This window comes from Triticum aestivum, chromosome 2B (genome assembly GCF_018294505.1).
Source record: "Triticum aestivum cultivar Chinese Spring chromosome 2B, IWGSC CS RefSeq v2.1, whole genome shotgun sequence".
Classification (NCBI taxonomy): domain Eukaryota; kingdom Viridiplantae; phylum Streptophyta; class Magnoliopsida; order Poales; family Poaceae; genus Triticum; species Triticum aestivum.
Window position 1 is genome coordinate 278,651,568 of NC_057798.1, and position 24,622 is coordinate 278,676,189.

Here is a 24,622-nt window from a genome sequence, read left to right on the forward strand (position 1 = left end):
CCCTTGCGCCGTTTGTCGGAAGAGAAGAAAAGAGTTGTTGGAGAAGAAATAGCCCGACTCCTAGCAGCCGGATTCATCATGGAAGTATTCTTTCCAGAGTGGCTGGCCAACCCAGTTTTAGTATTGAAGAAGAACAAGCAGTGGCGCATGTGCATTGACTACACCAGCCTCAACAAGGCTTGCCCCAAGGATCCCTTTGCTCTGCCAAGGATTGATCAAGTGATAGACTCCACAGCCGGATGCGAGCTGTTGAGTTTCTTGGATGCATACTCAGGTTATCACCAGATAAAGCTGAACCCGGCCGACAGGCTGAAGACCACCTTCATCGCACCGTTTGTAGCCTTCTGCTACGTGACCATGACGTTCTGCTTGAGAAATGCCGGCGCCACGTTTCAGCGTTGCATGCAAAAGTGCCTCCTCAAGCAACTCGGTAGAAATGCCCATGTATATGTGGATGATGTGGTGGTAAAGACTGAGAAGTGCGGCACTCTGTTAGAGGACCTCAAGGAGACCTTTGAAAACCTGCGCCGATTCGAGATTAAGCTCAACCCGGAGAAATGTGTCTTTGGAGTACCAGCCAGCCAGCTTCTTGGTTTCCTGGTCTCAGAGCGCGGCATAGAGGGAAATCCTCTGAAGATCAAGGCAATTGAGATGATGATGGTGCCCACCCGACTGCTGGATATGCAGAAATTTACCGGCTGCCTGGCGTCAGTCAGCCGCTTCATCAGCCGGCTGGGCGAGAAGGCCCTTCCCCTGTACCAACTCATGAAGAAGACCACTTTTTTTGAGTGGAATGACAAGGCGGATGAAGCATTTCTCGAACTCAAGAAGATGTTGGCAACCCCGCCTGTCCTGGCAGCACCAACTGAGAAGGATCCCATGCTCCTCTACATTGCAGCCACCAGTCGGGTTGTCAGCATAGTCATGGTAGTAGAGCACAAGGAGAAGGACAAAGCATTGCCGGTCCAGAGACCGGTGTATTACTTGAGCGAAGTATTGTCCGCCTCCAAGCAAAACTACCCCCACTACCATAAGATGTGTTATGGCGTGCATTCTGCCGCCAAGAAACTGAAGCCTTACTTCCAAGAGCATCCCATAACTGTCGTTTGCACAGCCCCGCTTGCTGAGATTATTGGAAGTCGGGATGCCTCAGGCTGAGTGGCCAAATGGGCTATTGATCTGCCCCCTTACACCATCTATTACCAGCCTCGCACCGCCATCAAATCACAAGTGTTGGTCGACTTCCTCGTTGACTGGGCCGAAACCCAATATTTGCCGCCTGCGCCAGACTCCACCCATTGGCGGATGCATTTTGATGGTTCAAAAATACGCACCGGTCTGGGAGTCGGCGTCGTCCTCACCTCTCCCAAAGGCGACAAGCTTAAATACGTACTGCAAGTGCACCTTGCCACCTCCAACAACGTAGCAGAATATGAGGCACTCATACACGGGCTCCGGCTCGCCAAGGAAGTCGACATTCGCCGGATCCTGTGTTATGGTGACTCCGACTTGGTGGTCCAACAGTCTTCAGGCGACTGCGACACCAAGGATGCAAACATGGACGCCAAGGCTGTGGGGGTGACCGTCCGCCCTGACCTCCGGCATGTCGACGTCGCTCTCGTCTTCCTCCTCCTCCTCCTACTCCTCTTCCTCCTCCCCGTCCTCCCCCATGTTGCTGGAGTCGATGACTTCAGCGGAGTCTTCGCTGTCTTCTGTGTTTAGCCCAAGCCATTCGGGTGGAGCTTCACCGCCTTCCTCGACCACCTCCGGGACGAAGACACTGGTGTTGGCGAAGTTCGCGATTGCCACTGTCCTCCTGACAAGCTCAGCTTCCACCGCCGCCAGCTCCTCCTGCGCCTCCAGTCGGAACGTGGCTAACTGGGCTAGATCTAGCCTAGGGTACCACGCCTTGACGAATTCCAAGGCCCGACGCGCTCCTGCCCGGGCTGCTGAGCCCTTCCAGGCCTCCAGGCGGCCGGCCGCCACCTCCAGCCAGTCGACAGTCCGACTTGGGGTGCGTTGGGCCGGCAAGCCTGGCCAGAGGGAGGAGACCACCTGGGCTCCGATGTGCTGCAGGCGGCGCAGCAAGTGGTGAGCAGGCCGAAGCCGGGCCTGAATGCTGAGGACCTGTTTACCAAGGGTCCGGGGGGCATCAGCGGCAATCTGCGCTCCCTCTGCCCTTCGCTCCTCGCGCTGGGCCTCGATCATCTGGGTAGCGGCTACAGAATGGCCCGGGAAGAAGTCTGGCCAGGTGGAAGAAGAAAAAGGCCAAGGCTATAAGCAAGGGCTGATAACTAAAAGCAAGAAATTAAGAGAATATGGCTTACCATCGACCAAGTCTTCAATGCTGCTGAAGCAGGCCGTCACCTGGGCCTCCTTGTCGGCCCAGGCAGAGCGCTCGAGCTCAAACTCGGCAAGGAGGCTGGTCTCCGCTGTCTCCGCCTTCAGCTGGGCCCCCTTCAGGTTTTCCGCCTATTCGGTAAGTTGGGCGGCCAGGCGGTCCCGCTCCTTCGCCAGCTTGCTGCACTCCGCCTCCTTGCCATGCAGTGCGGTCTTGGCTTCGCCCAGCTGCTGCTACAGGTCGGCATTGGCCTCTAAAGAAAGAAAGAAAGAAAAGAGGAAGGCATCAGTCAAGCGGACAAGATAAAGGAAAGAAATAACCGAGGAGATTCGGCCCGACTGATCAGCAGTCGGCCCGAACCTCGGGGACTACAGCCCGCGGGCGCGCCAGCGCGCCCCCGCGGAAAAGAAGTAGCCAACAAGGAAAAAATAACAACTGAGGAGATTCGGCCTGACTACTCAACAGTCGGCCCGAACCTCGGGGACTACAGCCCGCGGGTGCGCCAGCGTGCCCCCGCGAAGAAAGAAGAAATAGACTTACACTGGCTTTCGGCGAGATGAGCCATCTGCGCCTCCAGCTCCCGAACCTTGGAGTTGTAGGCTGTCGCGCGGAGGTTATGATAATCCTGCAAAAGAAACAACAAAACGAAAATCAGCAATCAGCAACTACAAGTTAAAGTTCCGACCCGCCTGCTTAGCAGCCGGCCTGGAACTTGGGGACTACACCCAGTGGGTGCGCTTGCGCGCCGCCACGAAAGAAGCAAAGAAGAACATTCGGAGAGAAAACCAAAAGACGGCTTACCCGGATGGCGATGCGCGACTCCAAGTAGGCCTCGTTGCAGCGCTTGAGTGCCACTGCCTCCACCCGGAGCTTGGCCTGGTTGTCAAGGGATGCCTCATTCAGGGTGCCAGTTCCGCCCCCATGTACCCAACACACGGGCACGGCACTGGTCACCTCGGTGTCAAGGGCCGATGAGCTCGAGGCGCCGATCTCCTGCGGCCGCGGCATCGAGGCTGCCTTCTCCAGATAGCGGCGCGTGGGAATGCGGACCGTGGGAACCAGGACCGTTGCCACCGTAGACCCGACCAGTGGCATCGGCAGCGCCACTGGCTGTTCGTCCCGCGGCTCGCTGGCTGGCGGAGGCGGCGACACGAAGACATCTGGCATGGCTACGTCACTGCCCCCTGCTCTCGGATCGGGTGGTCGCCGCCGGCTCCTCCGGCTGTCGCCTCGAAATCAGGCGGATGCGGCACAGTGTTCAGGGGGGCCACAAGTAGTGGCTCTTGGCGGCGGGCGGCCTCCGCGAGCCGTTCCTTCTCTGCAGCCTGAGCTTCCGCCAGCGCCAGCGCCCTCACGGCAGACGCGGCAGACAGGTCCGCCTGCTCCTTGGCCAGGCGGTCGGCCTCTGCCTCATCGCGTGCCTCCCGCGCATTCCGCTCTGTCGCCTCCCAGAGGTCGGTGGCCGGGTCAATGCGCCGGCTGGTCGAGGAGGTCCTGCCGACCTGAGGACCGAGCCGGCACCCGACTTCTCAAGGGTTAGAGGGGCCCTGAAATAAGAAGACAAGTCAGAGGATTTTCACGATAGATTGATGAAAAAGTAAGGAGTAAGGAAATGATGCTTACGCCGACACCATAACTGGCACCTTCGGCTACCTTTGATATTGGGTCGCCCTGGCCGCGGTCTCTTTCCGCCTGGTCGCCGCGGCCGGATTCTTGGGCTTCTTTGGGGCGCTGCCGAATAGGGTCGAGCCCTGTTTCCGCTTGCGCTTGCCTCCTAGGGTGGGCGGCCCAGAAGAGGGGCCGGCGCCGGTGGTGGCGGAGCTCCGGGCAGTGCGCGGCTCGTCTTCGTCTTCGTCGTCGTCGGGCCAGGGCTCCATGCCGCCGCCTCCCTCGGAGCCGCCTGCTCCGCTACCACCGTCCGCTCTGCCACCGCCGCCTGTCGCGTCGTCGACCAGGGCGGCCGCCCCCAAGTCGGGGTCGTCCAAGTCACTCTCTGCCCTGTCCGCCTGGAGGTTATCACCTGGCCCCAGGAGGGCGACCGTTGCCTCGGTCATATAAATATGCAACCAAGAAGGAATCAAGTCTTGAAGAGCAGCATCATAAAGAGAAACAAAGCAGAAGAAAGCAGTTCAAAGGACAAAGACAAGGAACTTACCGCAGGAGGCGGGTTGTGGCGAGAGTACGTCCGTTTCCCGTACCACCACTCCTTCTCCGAGATCTCGTTCACCATCCGCGAGACTTCGGCAGCCAGCACGGATCGCGGTGGCCGCCCATCCGGAAGGGCGGCTCTGGAGCGGGAGGATCTAGCGCTCCACGAAGGCGACGAGGACGTCGGAGGCCATGAGGCCCTCCGACTCCTGGAGCACTCGGAGTTGGCCGATGGCGGCCGCAGCATTCGCCGACACCGGCTTTGTCTTGTACTTCCAGGAGACGCGAGCTCTGGTGGGGGGACCAGCCTCGTAGGCCGGCAGGTTGAGGAAGTCGACAGCAGGGTCCACGTTCTCGATGTAGAAATAGGACTGCTACCACATCGTCACCGACTGCGCCAGCTTGATGACGGGGAAGGCGTTCCGTTTCGCCGGCCGGCGCACGGCGATGAAGCCCCCGCACTCGGCCGCCGTCTCCTTGTCGGAGATGCCGAGCATCCCATAGAAGAATGCTCCCCACAACTCGATGGTGGGGAGGATGCCAAGGTAGCCCTCGCACGCCGTGACGAAGGTGGAGAGTAGGGTCACGGCGTTGGGCATAAGATGATGGGGTTGAAGGTTGTAGAAGTTGAGGAAGGCGCGGAAGAAGTTGCTCGCAGGGAGGCCAAAGCCCCGTAGGAAATGCGAGCGGAAGACGACCCGCTTGCCTTCTTGAGGCGCCGGTGAGATCTACTCTTGTACTACCAATATCATCAATATTAATCAAGCAGGAGTAGGGTTTTACCTCCATCGAGAGGGTGCGAACCTGGGTAAAAACATTGTGTCCCTTGTCTCCTATTACCATCCGCCTAGACGCATAGTTCGGGACCCCCTACCCGAGATCCGCCGATTTTGACACCTACATTGGTGCTTTCATTGAGAGTTCCTCTGTGTCATCATCCTTAGGCCCGATGGCTCCTCCGTTCATCAACAACGATGTGATCCAGGGTGAGACTTTTCTCCCCGGACAGATCTTCGTATTCGGCGGCTTTGCACTGCAGGCCAATTCGCTTGGCCATCTGGAGCAGATTGAAAGCTACGCCCCTGTCCATCAGGTCAGATTTGGAAGTTTGAACTATACGACTGGCGTTCGCGGAGACTTGATCTTCGACGAGTTCGAGCCACAGCCGAGTGCGCCGCACTGTCACGATGGGCACGATCTAGCTCTGCCACCGGACAGTGCCCTGTAGGCTGCACAAGTGGCCGCTTCGACCCTTAGCTCGGAGCGGACTGCGCCGACCGAGGACTGGTGGCTGGACACCGCCTCGGGGGCTGCTATCTCTACGGCGATGGAGCCGAATACTATCCCTGTCCTTTGCAAGGCTCGTAACTCCAAGGTACCGGACTCCTCTCCGGACTCCTCTCTGGACTCCGAACCTTCCGCACCCCTGCCAATCGAATCCGATTGGGCGCCGGTCATGGAGTTCACCACCGCGGACATTTTTCAGCACTCGCCCTTTGGCGACATCCTGAATTCACTAAAGTCTCTCTCTTTATCAGGAGAGCCCTGGCCGAACTATGGTCAGGAAGGTTGGGACGCGGACGATGAAGAAATTCAAAGCCCACCCACCACCCACTTCGTAGCCACTGTCGATGATTTAACCGGCATGCTCGACTTCGACTCCGAAGACATCGATGGTATGGACGACGATGGAAGAGACGACCAAGAACCAGCGCCTATAGGGCACTGGAAGGCCACCTCGTCCTATGACATTTACATGGTGGACATCCCAAAAGACGGGAACGACAATGGAACAACGGAGGATGACCCCTCCAAGAAACAGCCCAAGCACCAGCGTCAACGGCGCCGCTCTAAATCCCGCCATAGCAAAAACGGTGATTCTGGCACGAGATAGAATAACACCCTAGAAAGTGCCGAAGACAACCCCCTCCAGCAGGATTCATCACAGGAGGATGGAGAAGCCAGCCCTCATGAGAGAGCGGCAGACAGAGAGGTAGATGACGATAATTACATGCCTCCATTCGAAGACGAGGCAAGCCTTGACGACGACGAATTTGTCGTCCCTGCGGATCCCATCGAACAGGAGCGTTTCAAACGCAGGCTTATGGCCACGGCAAGAAGCCTCAAGAAAAAGCAGCAGCAGCTTAGAGCTGATCAAGATTTGCTAGCTGACAGATGGACTGAAGTCCTTGCGGCCAAAGAGTATGAACTCGAATGCCCCTCCAAGAGCTACCCAAAACACAGGTTGCTACCCCGATTAGAGGAGGAAGCACTCAAACCTACATCACTAGTGCAGGAAGCGGCAGACCAGCCACCTCGTGGCCGTGACAGAGAGGCCTCCCGGCCCTCCACTCAAGCCGCACCCCGGCACCGCTCAAAAAGTACCAAGGCATCGGGAAGTGCGCCAGACCTGCAAGATATATTGGAGGACAAGGCAAGGCAGACAAGATCAATCTACAGATCGCATGGGCGCCTCACTCATGTGACGACAATCGTCACGCCGGATACAGCAAATCCGGCAGGGCCGAACACAGAAGACAAAACCCATTTGAGCTACGTCGTGATATAGCCCAGTACAGAGGCGCCGCACACCCACTATGCTTCACAGACGAAGTGATGGATCATCAGATCCCTGAGGGTTTCAAACCGGTGAACATTGAATCATACGATGGCACAACAGATCATGCGCTCTGGATCGAGGACTATCTCCTTAATATCCACATGCCCGCGGTGATGATCTACACGCCATCAAATACCTCCCACTCAAGCTTAAAGGACCCGCTCGGCATTGGCTTAACAGCTTGCCAGCAGAGTCAATTGGTTGTTGGGAAGACCTGGAAGCCGCATTCCTATACAATTTCAAGGGCACTTATGTGCGACCACCAGACGCCGATGACCTAAGCCACATAATTCAGTAGCCAGAGGAATCGGCCAGACAATTCTGGACATGGTTCCTAACCAAGAAAAATCAAATCATCGACTGTCCGGATGCAGAGGCCCTTACAGCCTTCAAACATAACATTCGCGACGAGTGGCTCGCCCGACACCTAATACAGGAAAAGCCGAAATCCATGGCAGCCCTCACAACACTCATGACCCACTTTTGCGCGGGAGAAGACAGCTGGCTAGCTCGTAGTAACAACATGACCAAGAGCCCTGGTAATTCGGATACCAAGGACAACAGTGGCAGGTCGCGTCGCAACAAGCACAAGCGCCGCATTAACAACGATAATGCTGAAGATACGACAGTCAATGCCGGATTTAGAGGCTCTAAACCCGGTCAGCGGAAAAAGTCATTCAAAAGAAATACTCCGGGCCCGTCCAACTTGGATCGAATACTCGATCGCTCATGCCAGATACACGGCACCCCCGGAAAACTAGCCAACCACACCAACATGGATTGTTGGGTGTTCAAGCAGGCAGGCAAGTTACATGCCAAAAACAATGACAAGGCGCTGCATAGCGATGATGAAGAGTAACCCTGGCCGCCGAAAAATAGAGGACAGAAGGGCTTCCCCCTACAAGTGCGTATGGTGAACATGATATACGCAACCCACATACCCAAAAGGGAGCGGAAGCATGCACTAAGGGACGTATATGCGATGGAGCTAGTCGCCCCAAAGTTCAACCCATGGTCCTCTTGCCTGATCACTTTTGATCGAAGGGACCACCCCTCTAGACCCAATCATTGACGGATTTCACCTCACTAGAGTCCTGATGGACGGCGGCAGCAGCCTCAACCTGCTTTATTAGGATACAGTGCGCAAAATGGGCATAGACCCCTCAAGGATTAAAAACACAAAGACGAACTTTAAAGGTGTCATACTAGGTGTAGAGGCCAGCTGTACAGGCTCAGTTACACTTGAAGTGGTCTTCGGATCTCCAGATAACTTCTGAAGCGAGGAGCTAATCTTCGACATAGTCCCGTTCCGCAGCAGCTATCATGCACTGCTCGGACGAACCGCATTTGCAAAGTTCAATGCAGTGTCGCACTATGCATATCTCAAGCTCAAGATGCCAGGACCTCGAGGAGTCATTACGGTCAACGGAAACACCGAACGCTCTCTCCGAATGGAGGAGCACACGGCGGCTCTCGCGGCGGAAGTACAAAGCAACCTCTTAAGGAAATTCTCGAGTCCGGCTATTGAACGTCCGGACACCGCCAAGTGCGCCCAGAGTAACCTACAACAGGACCGCCCGGCACGTTTCGAGCACGCGTAGCAATGCAGCCCCAACCCCAGCCCTCGCGACATTGCGAAACCAGTACTACGCGTACATAATTACGCTCTGGAAATACCATGGGTATAGGGGGAGGGGCACGACCATGGCAGGCCCAGAATGCGGCTCAACCGCACCAGGGGCTCCCGATTGTGTAATTCTTTTTCTTACTTTCAGGACTCCTTTATCAAGAAGCCCTGCTCGGCAGTAGAATCGCCGAACACACGATGCAACATCCAGGGAAGCAGAAAGCTACGTCGAATGTCCAGGTGGTCTCTAGAACGAGCAGTATACTTGTTTTACATATCATCCCGCAGCTCACTCCCTGAAGGGGACATGTCAAATAGTCCCGTTCCTTGCTTATCGCACTATTTGTATCATTCTGCTTTTACCGCAGCTTTTGTAATGAACAATTCATAGATTTTGCCTATTATTGCATTCCTTTTTCTTATCTATATATGTTCACTTATGACATATTGCATCCGTACGCTTTGGTACGGCCAAATACACCAGGGGCTTAAGTACCCCAAAATATGGTGTGATAAGTCTGAACACTTTCACAAGTGCGGCACCCCAAACTTATAGCATTATATGCATCGGCTCCGAGTCATATCTTGGGTCAATAGTTGGGTTTGTCCGGCTCCCATGTTTTGGTACCTTACGTTCCGTTATATCGGCTAAGGTAGCGCTGGGAGAACCACTGTGATTGTGCCCCGGTTGAGCTGGGTTGAGCACCTCAGTAGAGAAAGCTAAAACTGACCGTCATGATAGGGCGAGAGCCGGTCTCTATTCAAGAGGTTATTCGAGTCCCTAAAGACTTATGCTGCTTAGAGCGAGGAGCCGGCTTTGTCCGGCCCAGGCGTGGATAGCGCCCCGAAATCACTCTTCCGAATACTAGGGGCTTTGCCGAAATTTAAAATTATAGAATTCTATGGCTAAGTGAGAGTGTTCAAGCATTATAGTCCAGTTGCCTTGTTCGTTGCGTTGAGCGCCTTCCTCGAAGGACCCAAGAATGGGAACAAGAGTGCTCAAGTTTATCCCGAACACCCCAGCACTCGCGACATGTGGGCAGAAGCCGACGACTCGCCATCTCTCAAATTTAATAAATGATCGCACAGAAGGAAATATTTTAAATCTACAAGCGTTGCTTAGCGCAGATGAACAAGTTTTCAAGCGCACATGATAACAAGTGCGAGTTTACTCAAAAATTACATCTTTGGAGCATTCACCCGCTATTAGGCGGGCAACCTTCAGGACGCCCGCATAATACATCTCAGGCTTGCGATACTCCCTACCCGGCGGTGGAGCGTCCGTAACAAGCTTCTCAGCGTCCATCTTGCCCCAGTGCACTTTAGCATGGGCAAGGGCCCTACGGGCACCTTCGATACGGGCGGAGTGCTTGACGACTTCAATCCATGGGCAGGCGTCCACCAGCCTCCTCACCAGCCCGAAGTAGCTCCCAGGCATGGCCTCCTCGGGCCACAACCAAACTATGAGGCCCTTCATGGCCTGTTCGGCCACCTTATGGAGCTCGACCAACTGCTTCAGCTGGTCTCTCAAGGGTACCGGGTGTCTGGCCTCAGCATACTGAGACCAGAACACTTTATCCGTTGAGCTCCCCTCCTCGGCCCGGTAGAATGCGGCAGCATCGGACACACTGCGGGGCAGATCTGCGAATGCTCCTGGAGAGCTCTGAATTCGGGTAAGTAACAAGTAATTCACTTTCACGTGCTTGCTTTGCATGAAGAATGCCTTACCCGCCGCTATCTTCTTCATTGCCTCAATCTCCTGGAGGGATTTCTGGGCTTCGGCCTTAGCGCCTTTGGCGCTCTCAAGAGCCGAGGCAAGCTCAGACTCTCGAGTCTTTGAGTCACGCTCCAAACTCTCGTGTTTTTCCACGAGAGCCTGGAGCTCTTGCCGCACATCTGCCACCCGCGCCTCCTGCTTCTCTCGCTCGGTGCGTTCCGCGGCCGCATTGCTTTTGGCCTTGGACACCGCATCCTTCAGAGTCGCCACCTTGTTCGTGGCCCCTGCAATTCTCACCTTATTCCTGCTATTTTTTGCAACCACATCTTTTATATATTTCCATAAGGTATTACTTACCTTCCTTGTCCTCGAGCTGCTTTTTGGCAAGGCCGAGCTCGTTCTCGGACCGCTCGAGGCTCTGCTTCAATACATCGACCTCTGCAGTCAGTGCAGCAGAGGTCAGCAGCGCAGCCTGCATTCCCCATATTGACATGCTTATGTTAGACTCCTGCGTACATCTTTTTAGATCCTCAGTTCGGCTTTTCTTTCCGAACACCAAACTGAGCATCAGGGGCTACTATCTATGCGGTAATATTTTTACATATCTTAAATACTTACCGCAAAGCCTATTAGATGGCTGGTACAGGCTTTAGTCAGCCCGCTCTTGGCGGACTGAACTATCTAGATCACCACACTCATAACAGTGCGGTACTCCTCGTCGATGGAAGCGCCGTTAAGTGCCTCCAGCAAATTATCCGGTGCCACCGGTTGGACGGAGGTCACCGGTGTCGTAGTCCTGCCCTTCTTACGAAGGGGCCGCCTGCCGGACTCCGGAACCACTGAAGGTTCCGGTATGGAGTCCGGCCTAGGGCCGGACTTAGAGCCCTTTGGGTTTGGTCCCCCTTGTGCCTGGAGTCCGGGAGGTTGCCTTGCGGTGCCTCCTGGGCCTCCTCCTCCCTGCTGGGCCCCTTTTGGGACCCCACCTCAGCGTCATCCGTAGCGCAAGGAGAGGAGGCAGCCGGAAGTGAAGTGCTATTCATGTCCGACGAAGCCAGGGAGACGCTCGTTGAAGCGTCGAGCTCGTCCTTGGGCGGGCTGTAGGGTTATATTCGGCGTTAGGAGATTCTATACGACAAACGAAACGCCATGAGTTATTCTGGTATCCGGACACTTACGATGTCGCCGGGGGCTTAGGCCTCGGTGACCATTCCTCTTCGCCGTCATCGGCGTTGGTGGAGTAGTCCGGGAGAAGGGTCCTTCCCTTCTTGGACCCTCTGGCCTCCCCAGTTGGGGCGGCCTTCCTTTTCTTCTCTCCCCCGCTGGGGGAGAAGCCTCTTTTTCCTCCTCCTCATCTTTGCGGGAGGAGTCTACCTCGGAGTCATCGGACGATGAGTCCGATAACACCTGGTGCCGGGAACTCCTTCGAGTTCCTGTGGCCTTCTTTTTGGCCTTCTTCTCCGACACCACGTGAGGTGCCGGAACCAGCAGCCCCACCAATCGGGCGTCCGCTGTGTCTTCTGGCAAGGGAGCCGGACAGTCAACCTGCCCGAACGTCTTCTGCTAGGCCTGTCAAAGGTAAGGGAGTTTAGAACCCGCATAGAGTCAAACTATGAAAAACAAGTGTCATGTAAAGGGTAAAATAGCTTACCTCGCTGGCTTGGCGCTGCGAGCTGAATCCACGATCTTCGGTAGCGGATGCGGGAGCCTCGGCGCCCTTGAACAGCACCTTCCAGGCATCTTCGTCCATAGTGTTGAAGAGCCTGCTCAAGGTTGGGTGATTTGCCGGATCAAACTCCCACAGATGGAAGGCCCGTTGTTGGCACGGGAGGATCCGACGGATGAGCATGACCTGGACTACATTAACAAGCTTGAGCTTCTTTTTCACCAGGGTTTGGACGCAGATTTGGAGTCCGGTCAGCTCTTCCGAATTACCCCATGTCAGGCCCATCTCTTTCCAAGAGGTGAGCCGTGTAAGGAAGCTAGATCGGAATTCGGGGGCCACCACCCATTTAGGGTCACGCGGCTCGGTGATGTAGAACCACCCCGATTGCCACCACTTTATGGTCTCCACGAAGGAGCCCTCGAGCCATAGAATGTTGGGCATCCTGCCCACCATGGCACCTCCGCACTCCGCCTGGCGGCCGCCCACTACCTTCGGCTTGACATTGAAGGTCTTTAGACATAAGGCAAAGTGGGGCCCGATGCTGAGGAAGGCCTCGCACACGATGATAAACGCCGAGATGTTGAGGATGAAATTCGGGGCCAGATCATGGAAATCAAGGCCATAGTAGAACAAGAGCCCCCGGACAAATGGGTGAAGTGGAAAACCTAGTCCGCGGAGGAAATGGGTGAGGAACACCACGCTCTCATGGGGCCTAGGGGTGGGGATGAGCTGCCCCTCATCTGGGAGCCGGTGCGCGATGTCACTGGACAAGTATCCAGCCTTCCTCAACTTTTTGATGTGCCCCTCTATGACGGAGGAGGCCATCCACCTGCCTCCCGCTCCGGACATGACTGGAGAAGGTTGAGGTGGGAAGTGCGGGCTTGGGTGTTGGAGCTCGAGTGCGCCGAGATGGGTAAGCAAAGGAGGAAGAAGGCGTAAATGGAAAGAGTGGATCCTTATCCCCTTATATGGGCGGATGAAGCTATGCGTCCCCACCATCCTGGTAAAACTCGCTTATCTCCCAAGCGCCGTAATCAATGGCGCGGTTGGGTTACCCATGCCCGTATTGATGAGAATCCCGGAATAAGGGGACACGATCTCTGCTTTGACAAGACGTGCCATGGAAACCACCTCGCTAAACGCACTGAGGTGGGACAATAAAACGATTCGAATAAAGGCTTGGCCGTGGTGTGATGTCACGCCATGGAATACGTCAGCAGATTGAGTTTGTGTGAATATTATTCTCTCTACGGTGGTATGTGGAACTTATTTTGCAGAGCCAGACACTATCCTTGTGTTCAAAATCTTCTATGAAGTATTCGGAGGAGGAACCTGCCTTGCAATGGCGAACACAATATGCGCATCGGACTCGTCGTCATTGAAGCCTGGTTCAGGGGCTACTGAGGGAGTCCTGGATTAGGGGGTGTCCAGATAGCCGAACTATCACCTTTGGCCGGACTCCTGGACTAGGAAGATACAAGATTGAAGACTTCGTCCCGTGTCCGGATGGGACTTTCCTTGGTGTGGAAGGCAAGCTTGGCGATACGGATATGTAGATTTCCTACCATTGTAACCGACTCTGTGTAACCCTAACCCTCTTCGGTGCCTATATAAACCGGAGGGTTTTAGTCCGTAAGACGAACAACAATCATACCATAGGCTAGCTTCTAGGGTTTAGCCTCTCTGATCTCATGGTAGACCTACTCTTGTACTACCCATATCATCAATATTAATCAAGCAGGAGTAGGGTTTTACCTCCATCGAGAGGGCCCGAACCTGGGTAAAAACATCATGTACCTTGTCTCCTGTTACCATCCGCCTAGACGCACAGTTCGGGACCCCTACCCGAGATCCGCCGGTTTTGACACCGACAGCCGCCCTGAAGGCCAAGCTGGATGAAGTGACGCGGCGTGCGGATGCTGCCGGGGCCGCCCTTGGTGCGGCACAGGTGGAGCTGGCTTCCTCCCGCGCCGAGGTGCTTCTTCTCCATAAAAGGGTGGACGCGGCCGAGGCCGTCGCGCGGCGGAGCGAGGACGAGACACGCCAGCGGCATACCTTGGAGCACATGCATGCCCCCATGCTTAGCGCACTCCGGGAAAGAGCTAACACGGCCTTGGGCAACATCTGCGAGGCAGCTGTTGGGGAGCCTCATGTGGTCAACTATGCTGGCAACCTTCAGTTCTTCACCAACGTGGTGACGCAGCTGGAGACTCGGTCGGGCAGAGCCGACATGTTGGTGGAGGAGAGGAGCCGTGCCCTGCTTGGGTGTGCTTTTTCTCATGTCTTCAGCCATCTTCAGAACATGGACCCCCACTTTGACTTTGATGCCGCCATCGCACCGGTGCCCCTGGCCATCCGGGGCAACCTGGCGCATTGGGTGGAAGACAACGTGGATGCCCTTGTTAGGACCTTCACCGCCGACGATGATGGTGCGGTCGTAGTTGCTGATGAGGGCGGAGTGGTGAACGGTCCTAGTGCTGGTGAGGGCGGAGCAGAAGGTGACGGCGAAGCCAGCGACGCCAGTGGAGACTACGGAGCTGCCCCTGAGGATGCATTGGGGGATTTATCCGATTGACCGCGTGCTGTTCCTGCTTTTTACCCTGCGGAGAGAGAGTTCTGGCTTGGCCCTGAGGGTTGTAAGAGCATTTTGGGAGGGGGGCCCCTCGTGTGAAAACTTGCAGTTAGCGTATTTGTAGGCATGATATCGCCCGTATGCCCATACTGAGCGACTAGTTTTGTGAGGAGCCAACTGGCTTGTTTACCTTCGACCCGTGTGGGCCCTGAGCGTGGCTGCGGGGGCCGTGGTGGCCCGAGTGCCTCCTGAACGAGCCTATTGAACCTGCAATGAGAACCTCCTGAGAGGACGTGGCGATGGCAGTCTGGGCTGCGCGCATGCTAGGCCTGGCCCGGCTCGCGAGGGGCTCACGAGGGGAGGCATCTGAGGCTGGATGGATGCAAAGCGGTAACTAGAATGCAAGAGATTGCTCGAATGAGACTAAACACCCCTTCCCCGAACACACTCAAGTTTGAAGCTCAAATCCAACTTAAACCCGAACAGGAAAAACGACAACCAAAGGAAAGTCAAAAAAGCAGAAATGCCGCGTCCGGCACCTAGTCTAGTCTTTGACGTCTTCTCACCAGCGCGGAGCTAAGTGCTGCCACTGGGCGTGGGCGGGAGCCCCCGAAGCCCGAGGGCGTCTCTCTGGAGACTCCGGGCCGTGTACAGCCCCACTCATTATTACGTGAGAGTGTCACGGGGCGGCCTTGCTTCGTATCGCCAGACGAGGGCCCCGCCTTGCACCACACTCTATCACTACCGATGACGGCCGGAGACCGAGGACGCCACTGATGGGATAGAGCAGTCGCCAGCGGTTCCCCCCACGACCACGGGTCCTCTGCCGGGGGTAGGCCCTGAGGCACCTCCCCGGCAGAGGGCCTACCTCCTGAGGACGCCTTGCTCCGAGCGTCATGGGGGTGAGGCCGGATCTCGGCCCCCCTCCTGCAGCCCCCGGTGCCCTCCTCCTGAGGGGTATGAAGCTGCTGGATTGGGGCGGCCATCCGGCGCGACGACCTGTACCTCCTGCGATCCATGGTTAGCGTATGCCTGTTCCTGAGGGATTAACGGTACCCGATAGTCGCTGCCTTCAACGCGGTCGACGAGGCCTTTCCTGGGCTCCTGAAAGAGTTCGGCTTCGTGTGTCTCTTCCCCCCAGCCCGGGCAAAGGAACGAGCCATGGTCTTCTTCCTGCGCGTGTCCTTGATCCACCATGTGGGGCACATACGCTTCCGGCGCCGTCGCCCCGAATGCCTCGCTGTAGTGCGCCGTGTGCCACGCGGTCCCGCTCGAGGTGCCCACCTAGGAGTTGTAGCGCGGCGGTCCACCGGGACAGTGGATTGTAGTGGATCCCCCTACGCTGGTCGGAGGCGGAGGCGGCGGCATCAGCCAGGCGCCGACGGCCGGGTTGGCGTTGGAGTGGCCCTGGAATCCGCTTGGGTGCGGGTGTGTGTGGGGCCTCCGTGCGGTCCACCTTGGACCTGAGGCGGTGGCTGGGCGCCAAAGGGGTGAGCCCTCGAGGCGGCTGAGCCCAGGAGCTCCGCCACCCGCTCCAGTAGCACGTCGCGGCCACCCTCCAGCAGCCTGCATCACAGCAGCTCTCGGGCACCGTGAGCGCGGCCCTTGAGTTTGCCTACTCCCGCCGGGTGTACGGCGCCGTGGCCGCGGCGCTGCTTGAGGCCCTTGCTGCCGACCGCACTTGCCGCGGTGTGAGAGCTGGTGCCGCCTGGCCGCGTCGCCCGCAGCCCGTAGCGCCCTACGGACCGCGGGCTACCTGGCGCACAGGGTTGAGGTCGCCCTGGGCAAGCGGCTCCGCGCGGGCGGGCCAGGCCGCCCAGGGATCGGGATTGCCCGTTGGGTCACCGGACATGATGAATATGATGCGACGGGCGGCGAAACACGAGGCGACGGAAGGCAGATTCCGGCGCACCCCTACCTGGCACGCCAAATGTCAGATTTCGGGTTCCTGCAGACCCTCAAGGTTCAAACTATGGGGTGCACGCGGATATCACACCTCCTGCCTACCCATGTCTTGTCGCCTCGCAACGATCTAAAACTACACGAAGAACAACACAAGGGACACGAGATTTATACTGGTTCAGGCCATCATTGCTGTGTAATACCCTAGTCCAGTTTGTGGTGTGGTGGATTGCCTCTGGGGCTGATGAGGAACAGTACAAGGGAACAACAGCCACGCGAGGGTCTGTTCTTGGCTGGTGCGATGAACTGCTAGGGCAGTTCAGTAGCCTCTCTTTCTCTCTCTCTCTCTCAAGATGTCGATGCCTCGGATTCGATCCCTCTAACCTGTGGGTGGCTAGTCCTATTTATAGGCAGAGGCCCTGGGCCTCTCCCCAAATATTGAGCAGGAAGGGCGCCAATAATTGGCCATTTTGAAGGGGAACATCTGGTACACTTATCCTGACTAAAGTTGGTCCTCGCCTGCCAAAGACTCTGACGATGACGCCGGCTTGGGATCCACGATGACCTCCGTTCTGCCGTCCTGCTGGTCTTGGTCTTGTTGCACCGAAATGGTTGCCTTTCCTTGATACTTTCGCCTGCGGTTGCCCCCTTTGCACCAAAGAGGAAACAAGGACTCTGCGCAGGCCGACGCCCGCCTGGCGCCCACCTAGCCCTGGTCGTCATGGCTTGCGTCATGAGCACCTCGCGAGGTACCCCGCCTTGATCTGTTCGCCTCCTCGTGAGCCAGCCTGACGGGGCCGTGTCCGAGGAAGCCTCCTGTCGTCCGCCCTGCGAGGCTTGGCCCCTCGCGAGGGTCTTGAGTAGGTGTTGATGACGATGGGCCATACCGGGCCACTCCTTGAGCCACGCCGCAGGCAGGCAAGTCTGGGTACCCCCGTTCCCAGAACACCGACAATTTCCAAGACAACACATGCCTAGACACTCAACAAAGCTGTGTTTATGATGAGCACGTCTCCCCTAGTGCACCATCACCGGTGCTCCCTCTAACTTGGCACTGTTATATGTGGTTGCATGTTATGTGTGATGTCTAGCTTGTATTGCTTCTAATTTTGTTGAATTCCGTCTGCTTACTTTACACATTATACTTGAATAAGACACGTGTTCCTGTTTCTAGAACATACAATATCTGTCTATCACACCATGTTCTTACATCAAATTACTACTGTTGTGTAACCTACAACAATCACTTATCATAACACACGTTTGACTTTGGAGTGTGATATAGGTTACATCTCGCGTTCTTTTCTAGCTTGTACTACTAATTTGTTGAAATGGCACTTACGACGAGATAGTTTTAACTTGGCAGAGTGATATTTGTTGCATCTTTCATATGGTGTCTAGCTTTCATTGCTTCTAATTTGTTGAAATGCCTTCTCCTTAGTTTACACATCATTAGCCGTGAATATGCAATGGCACTAATGACGAGAGAACTCTAATATGGTAGTGTGATGTTGTTTGCATCTTGCATATGATTTATTTCTTGTATTGCTTCACATTTGTTTAAACGCCATTTATGATGAGACAGTGTTAACTTGGCAGAGCGATATTTGTAGCATCTTTCATATGGTGTCTACCTTCCATTGCATTGCTTCTAATTTGGTGAAATGTCTTCTTCTTAGTTTACACATCATAGTTCTGGTAATCTCTTCCGTCCTGTTTTTCATACATATTACATCCTCCTATCATGTGGTTGTCTAACATCAAAGTTCAGTTCGTCTGCATCACGCATCAATTTGTTCTGAAGAACTAAATTATTATTCGTTTTTCTTGTCGGCTTGACTTAACATGGCATAGAGAAAGAGGAAGAAACACAGAATGGCAGGGAATGAGAAGCGGATGAATCCTGCAGATTCTGCTGGTACTGATGGTGCAATAGAAGGTCAAAGTCCAGCAGAAAATTCTACAAACATGGCATCCCATGCTACACGAGCTGCAAAAAAGCCAAACAGAAACAAATAACTGCCACCAAACAAGCAGAGACAGCCCTAGTTCTTTCAACACCTACCACAGTACTACCAGCTGCACGACATACTCGTGTGTCAACTAAGCTAGCAGCAAGTTCCCAAGCTCCCTAGCCACCTGACACTACTTCACAAGCACCCTTGACACAAGACAAGTTGGAATTATCAGATGAAGGTAGTTGCTGGAGTTAAGTTATAGTTGCATGCTTCTTTATATGTAGTCTCACAGTTTGATGTACATTAACACTTCCTATGTTCGTTGTTGGACTAGCACCTAGGCGCAAGAGGAAACAAACATCAGGGATAATGCTCGATAGGTGAACTAAATCTAGAGGAGGAAGAATGGAGATCCGTTTTGAGGCAGGTTTAAAAAGGCCACGTGATGCTACAGAGTCAGCCAAATTAGTATCAGAGGCAGTGGTTGCCGTTAGGTGTCATGTAAGTATCCTCCCAACATGGATTCAGTACAGGAAAAACAAAGACGAAACCCAGTTCAACACCTTCCTCGACCATTTATCTGTAAGTATAGTTATGTATGGAAACTAGTAATATCGTCTTGCTCTGTCCCATACTTTCTAGGTTGCTGATAATGAGACTCCCATAATTTTCAACAGATGAGGTTCAAGTTGGATAGCCAAGATGATGCAACCAGACAAGCTTGCACCCATGTTTTCAAGCCTGCTCTGCGATAGTATCGGTATAACTTGAGGAAAACTCACTTTGAAGGCAAGGCTAACAGTGAACTTTCCCAAACATCTCCAGTGGAAAATATATCGGATGGAGACTGGAGGGGCCTTGTTAAACACTGGCCTGATCCGAAGTATCAGGTACATTTCATATATGTGATCAGATCACATGTTAAAGTCCTATTTATGCATGTGCCACACAAATCTATCTTCTTGTAGGTGAACTGTTCAAAGAACAAGGCCAACCGTACGAAAGTGAAATTCCAACAGACGACAGGATCTCGTAGCTATATTGCACACTGCGAGGCTCTTGTAATTAGCTGTTGTTTCACTCTTTTCGTTGTACCATATTATCAGATCTATATTGACTTGTTCGAAATGCAGAGGAAAGCCCGCAAGGACCAAAAAGTACCTGAACCAAATGTTGTGGAAATCTTCAAGGACTGTCACACCAGCAAGAAGAAGGGCATGACTACACCAGTCAAAGTCGCTATTGTAAGTCCTTATTCCTCATGCCTTTTAACTACTACTTACTCTGACTTGTGCTTTGAACTGCATGGTTTGCAGCCAATGTCTATTAATCTTTTCAATTTTATACACAATTGTCTTAGCGTATCATTGCACCTTACAAGGTTTAAAAGAGAGGAGTGATGTTCCTTTGATCTTGACCTGTAATCTAGTTCCGTGCTAGAGTTTCCCACACAATGTTACAATTGCCTGTTTGTCTGTTCTCAGTTGTTTTGTGATATGAATGATGTCATACTATGCTTACCGTATTATAAACTTTGTCTCATTATCCTTAGCCCTCAATACAATGTGAAGAAATAGACAAATACATTAGCGATGGTACATGGTCATATGTTTGAAACCTGGTTTTATTATGTAATTTGCAATAAAATACAACTAATATTTTACATGGGTTCACCTGAATAAGTTCTGTATATAGACCAAAGCTATTTTGTTTGGTTTTGCTGCCTCCTTAATATCTTCTGTTTTGGTACTACTAATGTAAAACCTCAACTTTTCAGCGAGCTATGGAAAAAATGGTGGAACCGCCACCTTCTGAAGGTGGCGAGGCAACTATAACCGCAATGTCAGCTCTTGCTGCAGTGGGTCGGTACCTGTCCACTAACAGTGCCAAAAGCACGTTCCTGCGTAATACTTGGTTGGTTGTTAAGGCAATATCGTCCAAACTGCCTCATGATCAAGATATGCAAGCTCAAAGCAATGTTGTATCTGCGCTCCAGACACAAGTCCATTCCCTAACAGAGACCCTTTGTTAAAAAAGGAGAGACATTGTTTGATGTCGTCAAGATATGCATGATTTTGGAACCAGACTATCATACATTTGCTATGTTGTTCAGGAGCCTAGGGGAAATGAAGGCAAGGGTTATGGTGCTCCATCGAACAATACAGCATGAAAACTTAATAGTCAGGTCAAATGAACCGAGCTTCTGAACTTCTGGTGGTGAATTTATCTACTAGACTGTTAAGTTTTATGCCAACCTTCCTTTTGTTATATACTTGTAATTTGTTTTGGTGCAATACAAAATTTATTCTTAACATGCAGTCACTGGCTGAAGAAAATAGCAAGCCATTTTTGTGTAGTCTAGGGTGTTTCCTATATTTGCACTGGTGGCGATCTTTGATGCTGAGTGGATGTAATCTGTGCAATCGTCTTAATAGCCTAGCATTAGTTTCGGCCTTATTTATTTCCTAGTCTTCTTTTTCCCTGGTTTGCTAGTGCCCGCAACAACCATGGGCCATATACGGGCCGTAGGATCCATGGGTCTCCTATGGGACATCGATAAATGGGCCTCCAACAGGGCCGTAGAATTGGTGGGCCTCGGGCCGTCAGATAAATGGGTCTACATGGGCCATAAACGGGCGTAATTGGTATCGGCCCAGCACGGTAACGGGCCGTTAACAGGACGTAGGACAACAAAGGCTTAATTCTGTCACAGGCATAACAGGTCGTTGATGGGCCAAAATATAGGACGGGCTGGAAATGATGCAACGGGTTAACAGGCCAGAAACGGGCCGACTCTTGCCTTGGGCCGAATTTGGCCCATTAGGGTAACAGGCCAGTAACGGGCCGACTCTTGCCTTGGGCCGAACTTGGCCCATTAGGGGAACAGGCCAGTAATGGGCCGGAAGTAATCGAGGGCCGAAAAGGAGCCCAAGAACGTATGGGCATTCAATAGGCCGAAAGCTAACACTGGCTGGAAACGGCCCATGTAAATCATGGGCCGTTAACAGGTACAAAGAAAATTACTGTTCATTATGGGCTAGAGTCACCGTGGGCCTGTAAGGGGCCGAAGATACGAAGGCCTCATATGGGTCGAAAGCCGTCGTGGGCCATACATGGGCCAAAAGTGAAATGGGCTGGTGTTATATTCGACGGCCCACATGACGTTGTTGGGCCGATTTCCTTTAGGGCCTAACGGGCCATGAGTTAACGGGCCGTAAAATGGGCTATTTGTGAAGATACCGTTAACAGGCTTTTCATGGGCCAGCTCGTTAACTTTTGACCAAATCAAACGGGCTATCTTTGTTAGCTAAATGGGCTAGTGGTGGGCCGTTGCACATGTCGACATATCATAGGCGCCTATATGACCCACTGACGAGCTGACACGTGTTTCGTCCGGCCAATAAGAATTTTACACGTGGAAATTTCCCATTGGTCGGGGCTGCTAACGGGTTATCGGATCCAAAACCTGACCCGATATCTTAACGGCGTACCATTATGGTGGATGCCACGTGTTGGTCACCCTTGACGAAAGCACTTCTGTGACGCGCGATTTATCATCATGGAAGTGGACACTTCCGTGATGATAATTTTGGTAATTTCATGGAACATTTCTACGACAGCACATGTATGACTATCTTGATTCTGTCATAAAATTGTCATGGATGTACATGCATGAAAAAAACACGACCTACTATGACAAACACGTATCATCACGGAAATGTATTTTTTTTAGTGCTTGTCCTTGTTGCCCCGCTTTGTTACTGATGACTCGATGAACATGATCGATGTGCAGGGACCGAGACATCACCACACACCACCTTAGTTGTACGACTCTACAGAACTACTATCGAGTGCCGAGGGTGATACCTCCTACCTCACTCCTGAGGATACCTCTGTAGAGTAGCTAGTCAGTTGTGGGTTACCGAGGGTGATTTCTCTTTCACCACGTTTGGTGATGCCTCTGTCGTGCAGCCCCTCAAGTGTGAACCTATCGATAGTAATTCCTCCAAGTTCACCTTGATGGTTACATCGAGTGTGAATCCATCCACTACAAAAAAAGACACATCGTTGACATTTTGGGCAGAATGATTTTTTTCTGTCATGCTTATGACACATCTATAACAATAATTGTGACAAAACCCGGTATCATCATAGATGTGGTTGGCTCCTACTTCTATGACAAAAAATCATGATAGAAAATGTGCTTTTTGTCCCGGCCGGGCTGGAGACGCACCTGCATGACATTCGTTGGGCCGTCCATGACAGAAAAAATCATGGTAGAAGCGAGGGTGAGGAATATTTCGGGGAGTTCCCGATTACAGTTGGTGGTCGGGGCCGAGCGATGCATGGAGGTATTGCGTGTTTTTCTCATACACGTACGCGCATGTATGCGTTGGGCTCTAACTGAACCCAAGCGAGGCCTTCACTTACTGAACCTGAGAGATTGCACTAGCTACGTTACTGAACCCGAGCGATCAATCGATCCCTGGCTGTTAACAAAACCCAATCGAGGGATTCCTTCGCTACTGATGCTAACTGAAGCGGATCGAACCTGCTGCCTCTTGATGAACAGTCAGCGTTGTTGGGGGTTGGATGAATAGTTTTCGGTGGGGGTTGGATGAACAAGACCCCGTGGAAGGCTGGTTGAACAGTAGCTCATGGAGGCTGGATGATTAGGAGCCCGTGGAGGCACTGGGAGACACCATGGATGAACTGTAGCAGGTGGAGGCTCGAGGAGGTCGATGGTGGATGAACAGTAGCCCATGGAGGCTGGAAGAGGTCGACAATGGCTGAACAGTAGCCTGTGGAGTCCCGTTCTGCGGTACACCACACCCCTCCTGAAAAATAAGACCCCGTTTCAACGGTAGGAGGTCGAAGAGAAGTCTGTTTCCTCCATTTTGCGGTACACCACACCCCTCCGGAGAAACAAGACTCCGTTTCGACCGTAGAAGGTCGAAGAGAAGTCTGTTTCCTCTGTTTTGTGGTATGCCAGATCCCTCCCGATGAACAAGATCCTGTTTCGACCGTACGCGGTCGAACAGAAGGTCATTTCCTCCGTTCATTGGTACGCCAGGCCTCGTTTCGGCTGTTTCATCCAAGACGGTTGGCTCTTGATGAAGATGACGCATTTCGTTGCCTCCCGATGAACACGACGCAGTTTCTCTGTTACGACCCAAATGGTTGGCTGCTGATGAACAGGATGTCATTGCTAGATGTGTTCGAGATCCCGCCCATGTCTATGTACGTAGCCATATTTACTTTCTTGCAGGGTGGCTATTCATACATGTACACGATATAGAAGGGACTGCGTGACATTCTACGTCTGTGCCTCTACTACGACATGTGCCGCTCCTTACTCAGTGGCGGTTCATCGCTGTAGAGAGACCGATCGACCAATATGTACGTACATGTTCGCGACTAGACAAACCACCCTACATACGGTTTGACTGGGTGGGTCCCAGCTATCAGGGAGGATAAGGAGGCACTTCATTGCGTGCGAAGATAAATCTGGTGGGTCCCAGCTGTCATGAGGAGAATCATTTTTTTCATAATATGGACACATTTCCTTGCGTGTGAAGATGTAGCCAGTGGATCCCAGCTGTCAGTGGCAGGAATACAGAGGCACTTGCTTCCATGCGAAGATATATGTGGTGGGTCCCAGCTTTCAAGGGGAGGAATACTTTCATTTTCACGTAATAAGGAGGCGGTTGCATGCGTGCGTCCATGGACCTGGTGCGTCCCCACTATCAGCCTCTCCACGTACAGTCCTCTTCCGATGACTCTCGTTTGTTGACCATGTTGACCCCGCTGCACCAAGCACATCCAAGGTGTTGGACGACGGCGAGGCCGGAGTTGGGAAGGCGCGGGAGTGGAGTCGCAGACGGATCAGAGTACGAGGGTTACCTGGTTCTAATGCGGCGTGGTTTGGCAGTCGGTGGAGAATAACAAGAGGTGTGGAGGGGTGGAGGGGTGGCTTGGCCGAAGGTGGGGTAGCGCTTCACAGCGAAGCATGCTAAGTAGAGCTGCTAGCAGCAGGAGGCGGGAGCAGGTGGCCCCGGTGGCACTGGAGGAAG